The sequence below is a fragment of the Glycine max genome, chromosome 18 (assembly GCF_000004515.6).
Source record: "Glycine max cultivar Williams 82 chromosome 18, Glycine_max_v4.0, whole genome shotgun sequence".
In the NCBI taxonomy this organism is placed as follows: domain Eukaryota; kingdom Viridiplantae; phylum Streptophyta; class Magnoliopsida; order Fabales; family Fabaceae; genus Glycine; species Glycine max.
In genome coordinates, this window is record NC_038254.2 from 25,051,527 (window position 1) to 25,065,479 (window position 13,953).

Genomic DNA, 13,953 nt, shown 5'->3' on the forward strand with positions numbered 1-13,953 from the left:
GTTTGCATTCTCTCTTCCCTTATCTTATTTATTTTGTTGCAATCAATTGTGTCTTGCATGTTTAAAGAACATTGTTAAATTGATTGTTGTTGCTTCTTCTGCATTCTAAGTCTATCCCTCTTAAGATTATTGAGGCCACAAGGTCCAACAAGTGGTATCAGAGCGGGATTCTTGTATAAAGTTTAAAAACTTCAAGAATAGATATGGCCTCATCCAAATTTCCATTTCCTGAGGGAAATTCTATCAATAGGCTCTTATGTTCAATGGTGAGGGTTATCATTATTGGAAAACCCAAATGCAGATCTTTATAGAAGCCATAGATCTAAAGATATGGGAAGCCATTGAATTTGATTCCTTTATTCCTACAATGGTAGAGAGAAATGCAACTATATAAAAAAAACTAGAGAAGAAAGAAGATGATGATGAAAGAAGAAAGAAGAAAGAAGAATATTCCTCTTTAGCCCCAAAATGCTAAGTGCGATCAACTTGGGCACATGAGATTCAATTGTCCTGTGTTTAAAAGAAGAATGGAAAAATTCGACAAGATGAATTTCAAAGAGAAGAAAGAAAAGAAAGGATATATCACTTGGGAAGATAATGTCATAAATTATTCAAGTGATTCAGAGAAGAAAATCATAAGTCTGGGTATCATGATGAAAGACTATGAAAATGGAGAAGAGCAAAGTCGATACATTGATAGCAATTTCTCCAAACACATGGCATGCATCAAAGTTTATTCATATTTCTCTCCAAGATAAATGAATATGTGATTTATGAAGACAACAAACGAAGGCCACATTTCTCCCCAAGAAAAGTGATTATGTGATATATGGAGACAACAAACAAAGGCCACTTGATCAACAACCCCAACAAGTAATATCAAATGATACCAACAGGTCACTTGTCTTTGATTGATTACTTTTGATGCTTGTTTTCTACTTGAGTTTAGACTGTTCTTGATGATTGTGATTGAATTTGATTGATTGTGTTTGATGATTGATTGATTGTATTTTTGATTGTGTGTTTGATTGTATTGTCTTTGATGTTTGTTCCTGATTGAGTTTTTGATTGTTTTTAAAGAATCTGTTAAACTTTTCAAATTAGTTTCATGTTTTAAGAAAACTATTTCAAATTTAGAAAAGGAAATTTTGAAATTAAAATTTGAATTTGAAAATTGAAATTTGAAAAGTTAAATTTGAAAATTGAAAATTGAATATTTTTTTAATAGAAATAATTGTACATGATTAGTTGATTGTTAATTTAATTTATTTGATTTGAAATGTTTGATGATTGAATTTGATTGTGATTGTGTTTGATTGATTGTGTTTTTGTGAGTGCAAAATCGTTTATTTTAATGCCTTTTGGTATCACTTGATTTTGATACATTACAACAAGTGGTAACATTTTTCTCCTCTCTATTCATGATTTGTTTTTGATGTTGACAAAGGGGGAGAAAAAGAAAAAAGATAAAATAGTAAGGAAAAATTATCTATTCTTTATGAGACAACTTTTTATATATGAAAAGTTGGAAATCTTCAATTGTCTCATATAAGCAATCATTGTAAAACCAAGGGGGAGTAAACTATATGCAAGTAGATATTTTCTTTGTTGTTGCTCCTAAACTATAGGTGGTTGTCATCATCAAAAAGGGGGAGAATATAAATCATGAAGATTTTGATGATATCAAGAAGAATTTGCTTGAGAAAGGGGGAGAATATAAATCATGCAAGCTTTGATGGTGTTGAGAAGAAATCACATGTTTTTCATCATCAAAAAGAGGGAGAATGTGAATGTATGTATACATGATTTTGATGATGTCAAAAGAAGAATCAAACAAGGCTCATTTTGCTTCAAGATTAATACAAGATTGTTTCAACAAACAAAGCCTTGATTCATGATTTCTTCAAGATCAAGCCTTGCCTCACAATGAAAGGTTTCAAGTCATTAAAGGCACATGTAATCGATTACCAATACATGTAATCGATTACCAATGGTTTGAAAGTGTGTAATCGATTACACATCGTATGTAATCGATTACCAGAGACTCTGAACGTTGGGAATTCAAATTTTAAATGAAGGGTCACAACTGTTCAAGAAAAACAACTGTGTAATCGATTACACTAATTCTGTAATCGATTACCAGAGAGGATTTTCAAGGAATATCGTCAACAGTCACATCTTATCATTTGGATTTTGAATGGCCATCAAAGGCCTATATATATGTGTGACTTGGGACGAAATTGAAGAGAGAGTTTTGATTGATCAAAATGTCTTATCCTCTCAAAAGACAATGAGAGAGATTCCAAAAGAACTTCATTGTCAAATGCTCTCTCAAAAGAAATCCTTGGCCAAACACTTGCCAAATCTATAAGGATTCTTACATGGATCTTCATTGTAATATTATTCTCTTGAAGAGAGAATTCTTCTTCCATTCTTCTTATTCAATGAGACTGGTTAAGAGACTGTGAGTCTCTTGTTGTAAAGCATCTGAACACAAGGGATGGGTTGTCCCTGTGTGGTTTAGACTTTGTAATGGATTTTACAAAGATAGTGGAAAACTCAAGTGGGTTGCTTGAGTACTGGACGTAGGCACGGGGAAGTGGCCGAACCAGTATAAAATTGTGTTTGCATTCTCTCTTCCCTTATCTTATTTATTTTGTTCCAATCAATTGTGTCTTGCATGTTTAAAGAACATTGTTAAATTAATTGTTGTTGCTTCTTCTGCATTCTAAGTCTATCCCTCTTAAGATTATTGAGACCACAAGGTCCAACACAACCTTACCCTGCTCCCCGTCTCCGTTTCCGTTCCCCGTGGTGAGGGTATTTTTTGTCCCGTCCCCGTTTCTGGGCTCCCCGTGGGGACCTGCGAAGACCCCGTTTTACATTAAAAAATATAAAAAATTATAAAAAAAAATATAATTTTTTTTGTTTTATCTCAATTTTTCAACAATAATAAATTTAACATTACAAGCATAAAAGCATCCAAGTACACATTAATGTTACAGGATTACACAATAAAAACAATAAAACTAGCATAACATTACAAGTCTTCATAGAATAAATTAACATCGTCATACTGAATCAAGTCTTCATACTTTCATAAGTGCAAAGAAACATCTTCAACATTAAACCTACACAATGAAACATGTAAATATGTGTTTAGAAAATATAAAAAAGTCATGAATTAATATAATAAAATTTTCATACCGTTGGCGTTTTAGGGTTTGGGTAATGTTTGTGTCTTTGTGACTTGTGAGATATTACTTATATATATGATAATTTTATTTTGTATTTTTTTATACTAGTAAAATATTATATTAACCCTTATATTTATTTTATACATATTATAAGTTATGAAGGTATATAAGTAAAATTCTATATATGCGGGGATACGAGGACCTGCGGGGCGGGGAGCATAGTCCCTATCCCCGTCCCCGAATTAGCTGTGGGGGGGGGTATCATCCCCATCCCCGTCCCCGTGGGGAATTTTTCCTCGACCGCAGGGCCCCAAATGGGGCAATCCCTGCAGGGATCCCCGAGTTGCAGGGAGAATTGCCATGCCTACTTATAACGTGGCACATAACAAGATGGTTTATAATTGGTTTGTTAACATTCAAAAGGTGGCAGTTTTTTTTAATGTGTCTATATATATCTCTCTCTTCCTTTAGTCAGAAACACAAGAAAAAAAAAACAATTTTCATTTTTTTTTCTAAATTTCTTCTTTTTCTTTTTTTTATAATTTTTTTGTGTTCAGAAGGTTCGGAGATCCTTTCGTTGCACACGATTTGAATCAACGGGTTGTCGTATCTTGGGAGCAGAGCACAATCAAATTTTTCGACCAGTGCAGTGTGGGGTATTTTCTCTCTAAGGATAACGTTTGCGCGTTTCAACCCAGACTATTTAAGACTTCTCATTTAAAATTATTTTCTTTTGTACTTATTGTACGTTATATTGCATTGTTAATCCATGTTTTGTCATATTCTGAAGTTACTTTGCATTGTTGTTTTGTAATTTAATTTAAGGCTTTGTATCTTTTTCTCATTTATTTCTTCTACTTTTCTAACAAAGGTCTTGTTGGCCTTGGCGGCGGTGGAGAAGGCAGACATAGGCAGAAGGAGTGGCAAAGGGTCAATCAAGGAGAGGGTGTGGTGGGAGGGAGAAGGGGAGAAGTGCGTGCGAGACGATGTTGACTATTGAAGGGATAGGGAGGTGACGATGGTGAAGGATTAGGGCGTGGAGTGAGATAAAAGATGAGGTGAACATGCCTCTATTGTGGTGTGGTGCGAGTAAGTGGGTTTGATGGTCAAAGGTGTGAGTGAAGTGATTGGTCTAGAGGAAAATGAATGGGGTTTTTGGTGGTTATGTTTACGCTTAGGCAAGACCACAAGGGCTCAGGATCTGATGTAGGCTTAGACAGTGATGGTTGTTTAATGGGGTTTGAAGAAGGTGAAAAAGGTTAGGGAAAAAGGGATCCAAAATTTTTTGACCTGTTTTTTTTATTTTGTGACGCCTTTTAACTTAATTTCTACTATATCAATTGACAAACTATATATATATATATATATATATATATATATATAATGAGTAATTAATTAAAATTATATATTTAGGAGAAAAATACATTATCGATTGGCTTTTTAAAAGGTAAAATGTAACGACCCGCATCGTCGCTACGATATCCACACTCTAATATACGCTAATTTCAATTTTTATAAAAGAACTCCCTTAATTTTGCTTATGAAAACCGAAGTAATTTTGTCACAACATACATCCATCCAACAACACGCCATTACTTAAGTGAATATACATAATTATATAGAAACAGTAACTCAGTACACGTCATACACATAAACAAAAATTAAATATGTTCATAAGTATAATTAAAATCCAAGTTTTACATCTTTCATTCAATAAAACAAAACTTCAAAACCAACTACGGAGGAGTTGATCACAAAACACAACTCCCTCCCAAAATAATGCCAACGTCATCACGTCGGCTCGGCGGCTCCTCACCAGAATTTCACTTCCTGCACCCTGCCACTGTCATTCTGCTCCCACGAACAAGGTTCGTGATCATCACAGGTATCAACCACACGATACAAAATTGCAAGGGTGAGTTCATTATAAAAAGAACCAATACCAAAACCAAAAAACCACAATTAGCAAGGAACATAGGCAAACATGATGAGCATACACAACATTCATTATTCAACACTCATATCCAACAAATATTCATCATCCACATCCAACAATTACTCATCATCCATTCATGGATGATCGAGGCCGTACCCGAATCAAATAAACATGAAAATGCAGTAACTAGGAAGTGATCCTAGGTCGTTTCCCAACGAGCAATGATAAACCAATTGTTCATAATATACTTGCAGTAACATTAACGATTGGGGGGGGGTTGTTTGTTTTGTGATTTAAGGAGCAGAGCAAGTAAACTGGAATACGAAACTAATAATATTAAAAATGGGTTTTTTCCTCTAATTCAGAAGCCATTCTCTTATCCTGGGTTATGGAGAATTCGTCCCTAACAGTTAACCACTTAATCTAACCCTATTTCAATTTATTAAGCGAAAATCAACCTAGGGTTGTAAATACGTGATTAGGCACCACATACACCAGTTAGCCCTTCGTCCATTAAGCATGAACGCAAGTTAGGCTTAGAGGAAATTAATCGAACACGAAGCGTGCACTGATTAATGTTCACGAAATTGGGTTAATTGGTGAGGGGAAAACTGCCAGGGAACCACATTATAAACGAAACCTCAAAGAGAGTTGGGCTTCTTCCTCAGAAGGAAACAACACCAGAATATTTAGCCTTCCATAGATTCAAACAGAAAACGTAAATGAAACATGAAGTAGAAACATAAATAACAAAAACATAAATGAGACAGAAACGAAAATGAAAACAGAAACGTAAATGAAAGTAGAAGAAGAAACAAGAACGAAATTGTAATTAGAAGCAGGAAATAGGAAATTGCATTAAGAACGAAACAGTAGCATTAGAACAGAAAGAACTTTGAAACCATAAACCCTAAGCTCTGAATAATAGTCTAACAGCCTAGCCTTCACAAATCCCAATGCTGCTATTTAAAAAGAGTCACTCAAAGTCACTGGGCCCTCTTGCAATACTCTGGCCCAAAACGAAATAAACACTGAACCACATAAAATAAAATTGCAAAATTTCCTAATTAAAAATTAATTAAGGTAAGCGCTGCTTTATTTGCCCTCTTCAAGTCCACAACCAAAATCTGGAATTAAGCCCAATGTTTCATTAATTCCCGAAATTAGATTAAAAACATCAAATTAGCTAAATGAGCCCAAATAATAAAACTGCCTAATTAATTGACAATTAAGACCAATTAGTAATTAAAATGGTGCAAAAAGCACTACTAGAAAAATAGCAATTTACGACAGAGACTCTACGACGATTGTTTGGGAACTGGTGTAGAAAGTGGTGCGGTGGCATTTCTGTAATTATAGTAAGAATTTTTTTTTACGACATTTATTCTAAGACGGTTATAAAAACCGCCTTAGAATGTTGTATATAATTAAATTTAAGACGGGTTATTTTAAAAAACCGTCTTAATTCATTTGGATTAAAAAAATAAAACGTGCACCTCGAGGTCCCCTTTTGCGGCTGTTGATTCTAACCCTAGCTACTCTTCTTCACGCTCCTTCAGTCTCCAAAGAGCAAGCGCTGCTTCCACTCCCTCACTCTCGAAAGAGCAAGCGTCGCGTCGACCACGTGATCTCCGACGACGACTGTTCCTCCTCATCTGCTGCCTCTGACGGTGGCCCTTTCTAGAACCTCCTCCGCCTCATCTTCGTGGAATCATGAAACCCATTCAAACCCTCAGCCAATTCCTCGGCCCCACACAACAACAACATTGGGGTTTTTGCGCGTCAGTATGCCTTGGTTCCTGAGGGACTTTGGTTGCGTGCTCTCAAATGGTGAGTCACCACAATAATTATGTTATTGTGGTTCTAACTTGTTGTTGCCATTTTTTCTTTTTTATTGAAATTTTGATGTGTTAGTAGGAATTTTTCACTCTGGTCACACCGGTCAAGTGCGTGCGTCTGGAACAAGTGCAGCGTCTGGAACGTGCATGCATTGTATGGCACCAGCATCAGCGCGTGCATCACACCGGTCAAGTGCAGCTTCTGGAAGTGAAGGTCTCGAGGTTGAATCATTGTCAACATTTATTTTCCTTGAATATAATCTTTAGCAATTGGTGATTTCGTTTCAAAGTTTTTGTTGCCAGTAGTTTTTCTTTGTTAGCTGGTGTTGAAGAAAGAATACTAATTCAAAGTTTTTTTTATTAATGAGAAACAAGAGAGTGGAGAATGAGGGGGGGGGGGAGGACAAAGACAGAAAGAATGAACAAATGAAAAGAAGTACAGAAATTCAACTATAAATGGCAACAAAACTGTGGTTTCAACTTTATTCTTAAAATATTCTTTATTTTTTTTATCATTTGTGTCACCAATTATAGAGATAGTAATTCTAATAATGAATGGCATAAGTAGCATTTTTTTCTGGCAATTACTGCTATGAACTTTTGGTTTTGTTACTCAAATGAGTCAAATAATCTAAAACATTATATTTTGAACTTCAAATAGTGGCTTTGAGACATCACATGTTTGCTATGAAGTATGTTGCAGAAAAGGTAAAAAATAATGGTAATTTATATTATTCCTCACTTTTAGGTAATAATACCATGGAGCTTTTCATGCTAAGGTTGTTGCTCATGTTCGTAAGCTTTCAAATGAGAGTGTTGGAAGTAATGGAAGCTCAATACGAGGTAGTGACATGTCTAATTTTGGGATTCCAAATTCATCTGGTTATAGCTCTCATGACCTTCCTGGATCTGCTATGGTTTCAAGAGAGACAACTATTATGGGCCACACAAAGTTGAAGTCTACAGGTGATACTCAATTAGTCCTTCCACTAGATCAACGCAATAAATTGAACAGGTCTCTTTCAACCATGTAGCGAAGGCTAGGCACTGCAAAAACTGATATGGAGGACCTTATAGTTAGATTAAATCAAGAAATAGCTGCAAAGGATTTTCTTGCAACAAAGGTACATGACTGGGCATGCATTTCCTTGTAAATTATTTTATATATTTTTTAGTTTGCCTGTATCTGAGATTGATGAGACAACTCAAGTTGAAAAATAAATATGTCTATAATCTGTGGATATTTATGGAATTTGTGGCTCTATAACAAGCATATTATCTCAATTTTTTTATATAGATATTAAGTGTGTCTATAATTGATTGGATCTGTTCAGGTCAAGGATTTGGAAGTAGAACTTGAAACTACCAAACTGAAAAATAAGGAGAACTTGCAGCAGGCTATTCTAATTGTGAGAGAAAGGTTTACCCAAATGCAGTGGGATATGGAGGAACTTAGACGACAATCATTGGAAATGGTATGACATTCTCGCATTTATTTTACATATATTAAATTTTCTTTTTAGGACTTGTTGATTTCAATAATGGCTAATGACATGATATCCAGGGGCGAAATTCTTATCAGGATTTGACAATCAATTGTTTAGCAGAATGATGTACTATTGGAGAATTTAGATGCTACTAAGGAGCAGCTGGAAATTTTGTTAAAACAGTATGGAGAGCTAGAAGCCAAATCCAAAGCAGATGTTAAAGTTCTGGTTAAAGAGGTAGGTTATAACTTATAAGTCTGCACATGTCATAACTTAGTGAGTCTATAAAGGAACACAGTGAAATTGAGGTAGGTTATAACTTATAAGTCTGCACATGTCATATTTTGTAGGAGGTTATTCCTCAACAGTGTATATATATTTTCCTCGGAAAAATAGCTTTGTCAATTCCTCAACAGTGTATATATTTTCCTCTAAAAAATAGCTTTGTCAAATTGGATATTATGACAGCAAGTGATGATTCCCCTTTCATACCCTTTCTTTTGATCTAGATATCTTTCTTTTTTTAAAAGCCTTAGTGGAACTTCTTATTGAATTTTTAAGATCTATTTTCTGTGTGTTTGAAGGTCCCTCCTGCAATTTGCCCAAGAATTTTGGGTCATGAGGTTGTTGGGTGAGTTAGTGTATGCCTTTCACTCTTTTTAGTTTTATAGTTTTATTTACTAGATAATATTATTCATTCCTAAGGAAAAAGAAATCCACTATTTATTAATACCCTGTTTGTATTGTATCTTTTTGTATCAACATAAACTTCTACGCGCTTGCTTTCAAAGCTGCCAACATGGTCTCTAATCTGAAAGCAGCCACCAAGAGTTTCAAATCGGATGCATTGCTTGGAGAAGGAGGTTTCAGAAAAGTATACAAAGGATGGTTGGATGAGAAGACACTAGCACCGACCAAAGCAGGTTCTGGAATCATGGTTCCTATTAAGAAATTGAATCCCAAAAGTATGCAGGGCCTTCGAGAGTGGCAGGTTAGTTAGTAATTTAATTTTAGACTAAGATTCATAAACAAACTTACACTTAGCCATTATATATTACTATATACAGCCCTCAAGTATGTATATATTTTGCATATATAGAACCTTAGTAGTTAACATCATGGAGACACACCTCTTCTTCTTCCATGGTTGCAGTATTTCTTTTAGATTTTCTATTGTGAAGATTGGAAAAGATCATTAGATATATCAAACTATCATTCACTTTGCCTCTTCTTATAGAATGCAAAAGGAAAATCATTATTTAAGTGGAGGTACATAGGCACAGTGGACAATGCTTATGCTTATTCGAAAGAGTGGAGTTGGGGGTATTGACTATTGACTCATAACATTTATTTATATGAATGTAATAATGGAATGGAGAGAAAAATTAGAATGAAAGAAAAATTCAAATTTTATGCAGTAATTTTTCTACTTTGTAATTATGCAGTAATTTCTTTTAAGGAAATAATTATGTATAACTTATTTATTTAATCATTATTGTCTTTTGTCAATTATTACTATTATCATTCTTTAAGAGTCAATTACTATTGAGTTTCTTTTGATTAGTCCAACTGTCCAAGACGATGGTGGCTGATGCATAATTGGTGGGTCAAATGGTCAATCCTCAAACTTACGACATACAAAGTTACAAACGGTGAGTAGCTGAAATCACGTCCATGTTCCCCATTAGTTTCACAATACTATGATTATATAAGGTCATACATGTTATTGCAATTGTTTAATCTGCTGACATTGTTTAGTATTACTTTTTAATACTACGATTATATAAGGTCATAAATATTCTTCGTATAAAAAAATTCTGTCTGAGCTGGTAGTTTTCTTAATATTTTACAAAAATAAATAAATTTAATATTTAAAAATATTAGTTCTTACCATACAAAATAAATAAAAAATCAGAATCATCTTCTAATTAATTATGTAATTATGGTACATAATTATGATTTGTTCTGAGCTTTAGATAATCAGAATCATCTAAAGCATATTCTAATTAAGGTAATCAGAATCATCTTCTAATTGTAACATCCTGGAAATTTCTACCCGGAATCTTTGGAAACGATGTATTTTGAATGATTATATATATATATATAAGTATTATTCAGTGTATATGCATATATGTTCTTGGTAAGGGTGGGAATAGTAGGGGCAAGATACGCGGGTTAGACTAATTAAGGAAGAGAAATCCATAACTGGGAGGTTATGGGTTAATTCTTAATTAATTAGTTTAAAAATCATCGTTTTGCGTGCAACTTAAAATTTAACGAAACCAACCTCTGAACCACGCTTGGGGTTTTATTCTGAGCGTTTTGATATATATATATTGCTTGCTTTCGAAAACTGGCCCTGACGGACGCAGAGAAACGCGAGAAACTGGAACCAGAGAAACGACACGCAAACCGAGGCAGGATTTTTAGCGTTTCAAAAGTCAGATTTCCTCACTTTTGTGGCTGAGTGTGGGTCACAGTAAAAAGGGAAAGTGGGCCCTTTTGGCTCCACTCAAATAGGGACATGTGGCAGAGCTTGAATAAAATAATGGAAAAAGGGAAAACCCTTTTTATTTAAGACCAAAAAGCTTTTCTCTCTCCTCACTCAGCCAAAGCAGAAATTCAGAAGCCTTTTCTCTCCCTCTCTCACGTAGCTTTCTTCTTCCTCATTCACCATTGAAGCTCCACACAAAGCTTCAACCTTTGGTGCTCATTTCTGCCCCAAATCGTGAAAGGAGAGCATTTTCGGGGTCGTGAAGTGCGTGGCTACGAGTGGGACTTCGAAAATCCAGGTTTGGGTGGACTTCTTTCCCTCTTGATTTTCGTGGGTATGGGGTTTTGGGAGATATGAGGAGTAGTTTTGTTAGTTTTCTGCTGTGTGATGATTATTTGTGAAGACATTTGTTGAAAGCTTGTTGAAATTGCCATGTTTGGATGAGTTAGACACACCCATTCTGTTTTAGGGTTTTTGTGATGATGTTTGTGATGTTTATATGCTGAAATTACTTATGGAAAACTATTAGAGATGAAAGGTAGAGTTAACCTAGGGTTAGAAAGTGAGAATGTGATGCTATGAGTGGAAAAAGAGTGAGGCTTTGAGAGTTGGAAGGTTAAGTCTGAATTCTGTGGTAAATGGAGGTTAAAATGAGTTAATCCTAGCTTGAAATGTCATTTAGGACTTATGAGAAAGCTTGGACTGTGCTAGAGAGAAAAATAATTGACCAAAGTGAACAAAGAGCCATTTCTAGGGCAAATTTGGGTGTTGAAGAGTCAAATTTTGATTCGGTGAGATTTTAGGTGTAAATCCAGTTTGAATAAGTCTAAATAGATGTTATGGACTGGTGTGAGGTGAGAGTTTGCTTAAAATTCACCTCATTCTAAATTTCACTTTTCAAACCTTGAAAATCCATTGAATGGAGGGGTGTTGGACACCTAGATTCTGTGTTGCTGTGCTTTAAAGCTTGAATTTGGTTTAGACATGATTGATACATGATTTGGGACTTGTAGGAATTGATTTGGGCAAGATTGGATGAGAGGAAGTGTGATTTTCGAAATCTGCACTTATGCAGAATTTTTGCTGTGAAATTGTGCAGCAGAATTTTGCACAAGTGCAGAAAAATGCTTGTGTGTGGTTGGCTGTGGAAAGTCTAGTGCAGAATGAGTTCTGGATGTTTTCTAGTAGATCCCAACGGTCAAAATGTAGGCTTATGCACTATAGACTTCCAGTAAAATTTTGGAGTCGATCCAACGGTTAACGAATTGGATCGAAGGAATTGTTACTGTGGTCTTTACGTGAGAAAAGCTGTGATTTTGGTTGATGTGTTGAGCAGAGTTTTCTGCCTTTGCTCTGTTTTGCTTGGCTGTGATAGCTTGTGCTGTTTGAATGTTGTTTTGCTTGGATGTTGTGGAAGCTTGGGAGGATTGATGGGGACCCGGTGTTGAGAGAAACGAGGATATGGGCTACGTGGGAGTACGTGAGCTCAGTTGGAGGTGGGCAACAGGGGATGGTGGGTTTATGCGTGCATTGTGGATGTGGAAAACTTATTGTGCACCATCGCCCGACCGCCACCTAGTACCACATGTGATGGGTACCCCATAATCCTACAAGCTTGAGATGAGGAAGTGTTGAAGGGTGAAACTTCCTGCTTTTATTGTTGACCACAGAGTGGTACCTGGAGATATGTCGCGGGGGTCAGGAGACCTTGGGGACGTCAGGTGGGGTGCTATTGCCCAAAACCAAGCTTGACCAATCCCGACCCAACCTGGGCATAGTCGGTCAGTGAGAACCTGTGATGTACCTAAGCAGGCGAGCTCCTGGCAGTCAACAGATAAAAGGAACAAAGACCACAAAGCAAGGAGGCTTGTGGTGGCTGGCCAGCTGTGAATTTTGTGTAATGTGTGGATTGTGGCCTCTGGTAATCGATTACCAAGGGTGGGTAATCGATTACAAGGCTTAAAATTGAAGACAGGAGGCTAAGATGGTCTCTGGTAATCGATTACCAAGGGGTGTAATCGATTACCAGGCTTGAAAACGAAGTCAGGAAACTTAGGGAGCCTCTGGTAATCGATTACCAGCCTGTGTAATCGATTACACAGAGGAATGGGTCACTGGTAATCGATTACCAGGCATGTGTAATCGATTACACAGTGCATTATTGCATATTTCATGTTCTGAGGCTGTGTAATTCAAGTTTAGCCTCTGGTAATCGATTACCAAGGCTGTGTAATCGATTACCAGAGATGAAAAGCCTTAAAATACCCCTTTTACTTGCATGTAGTGGTTATGGGACAAATTGTGTGTAGCGCAGTTAGATCCTTGTGAAAGAGTCTACCCCTTTCTCTTCTTTCTTGTAGATCGTGATGGCGGCGCAGCTAATCCGTGATCGAGTAGAGATGGAGTGCCTAGAGGGAGCTTGGGAGACCCTCGAAGGCAACACGAGGTGCCGATTTCGGGGCACCATTCGATTCACGGCTACTTCTTTGGTGCATCCAGATGAACCTGCACGGACGCTTCAGCGCACTGTGGAGTGGATACTACCCACGCCTACACCATATCGTCTAGTGGAGCCCGTTCAAGTGATCGAGGTAACGTCATCCGAGGAAGACCCTGAGGAGGACCTGGAGGAGCTACCTCCTGAGCCTGCTGTGGATGCCCTTGACTTTCTAGAGGGTGATGAGGATCCACTTCTTGAGGTGGATTCTCCCGAGGAAGTCATGTCGGCATCTGAGGCAGACTCTACGGAGGATAGTGGCCCGAGGAAGATGGCGATCAGCGGAGGCTCTTCATCCTAGTGGACAACTTTTTGGATTAGTTTTGTATACTTTTTGAGGGTGGGTGTATCTAGGACTGACTGTTAGGTTTACTCTTTTGTTTTTGTATGGGTAGACCTGATGTATAGGAATTTGATGATTGTATACATGTGGCTGAAGCCATCACTATGGACACCTTTGCTCTGGATGACACTATATATATATTTTGTAAAACTCCCATATTT

At 36.5% G+C, this 13,953-nt stretch overlaps 1 long non-coding RNA gene across 1 annotated transcript; it reads left to right on the top strand.

Moving 5' to 3' along the window:
- Positions 1-7,992: 7,992 nt before the first annotated feature.
- On the top strand, positions 7,993-8,342 carry LOC102669441 (uncharacterized). The gene is made up of 2 exons (XR_419532.3): positions 7,993-8,095; positions 8,306-8,342. It is a non-coding gene; the product is annotated as an uncharacterized lncRNA (long non-coding RNA).
- Positions 8,343-13,953: the final 5,611 nt, after the last annotated feature.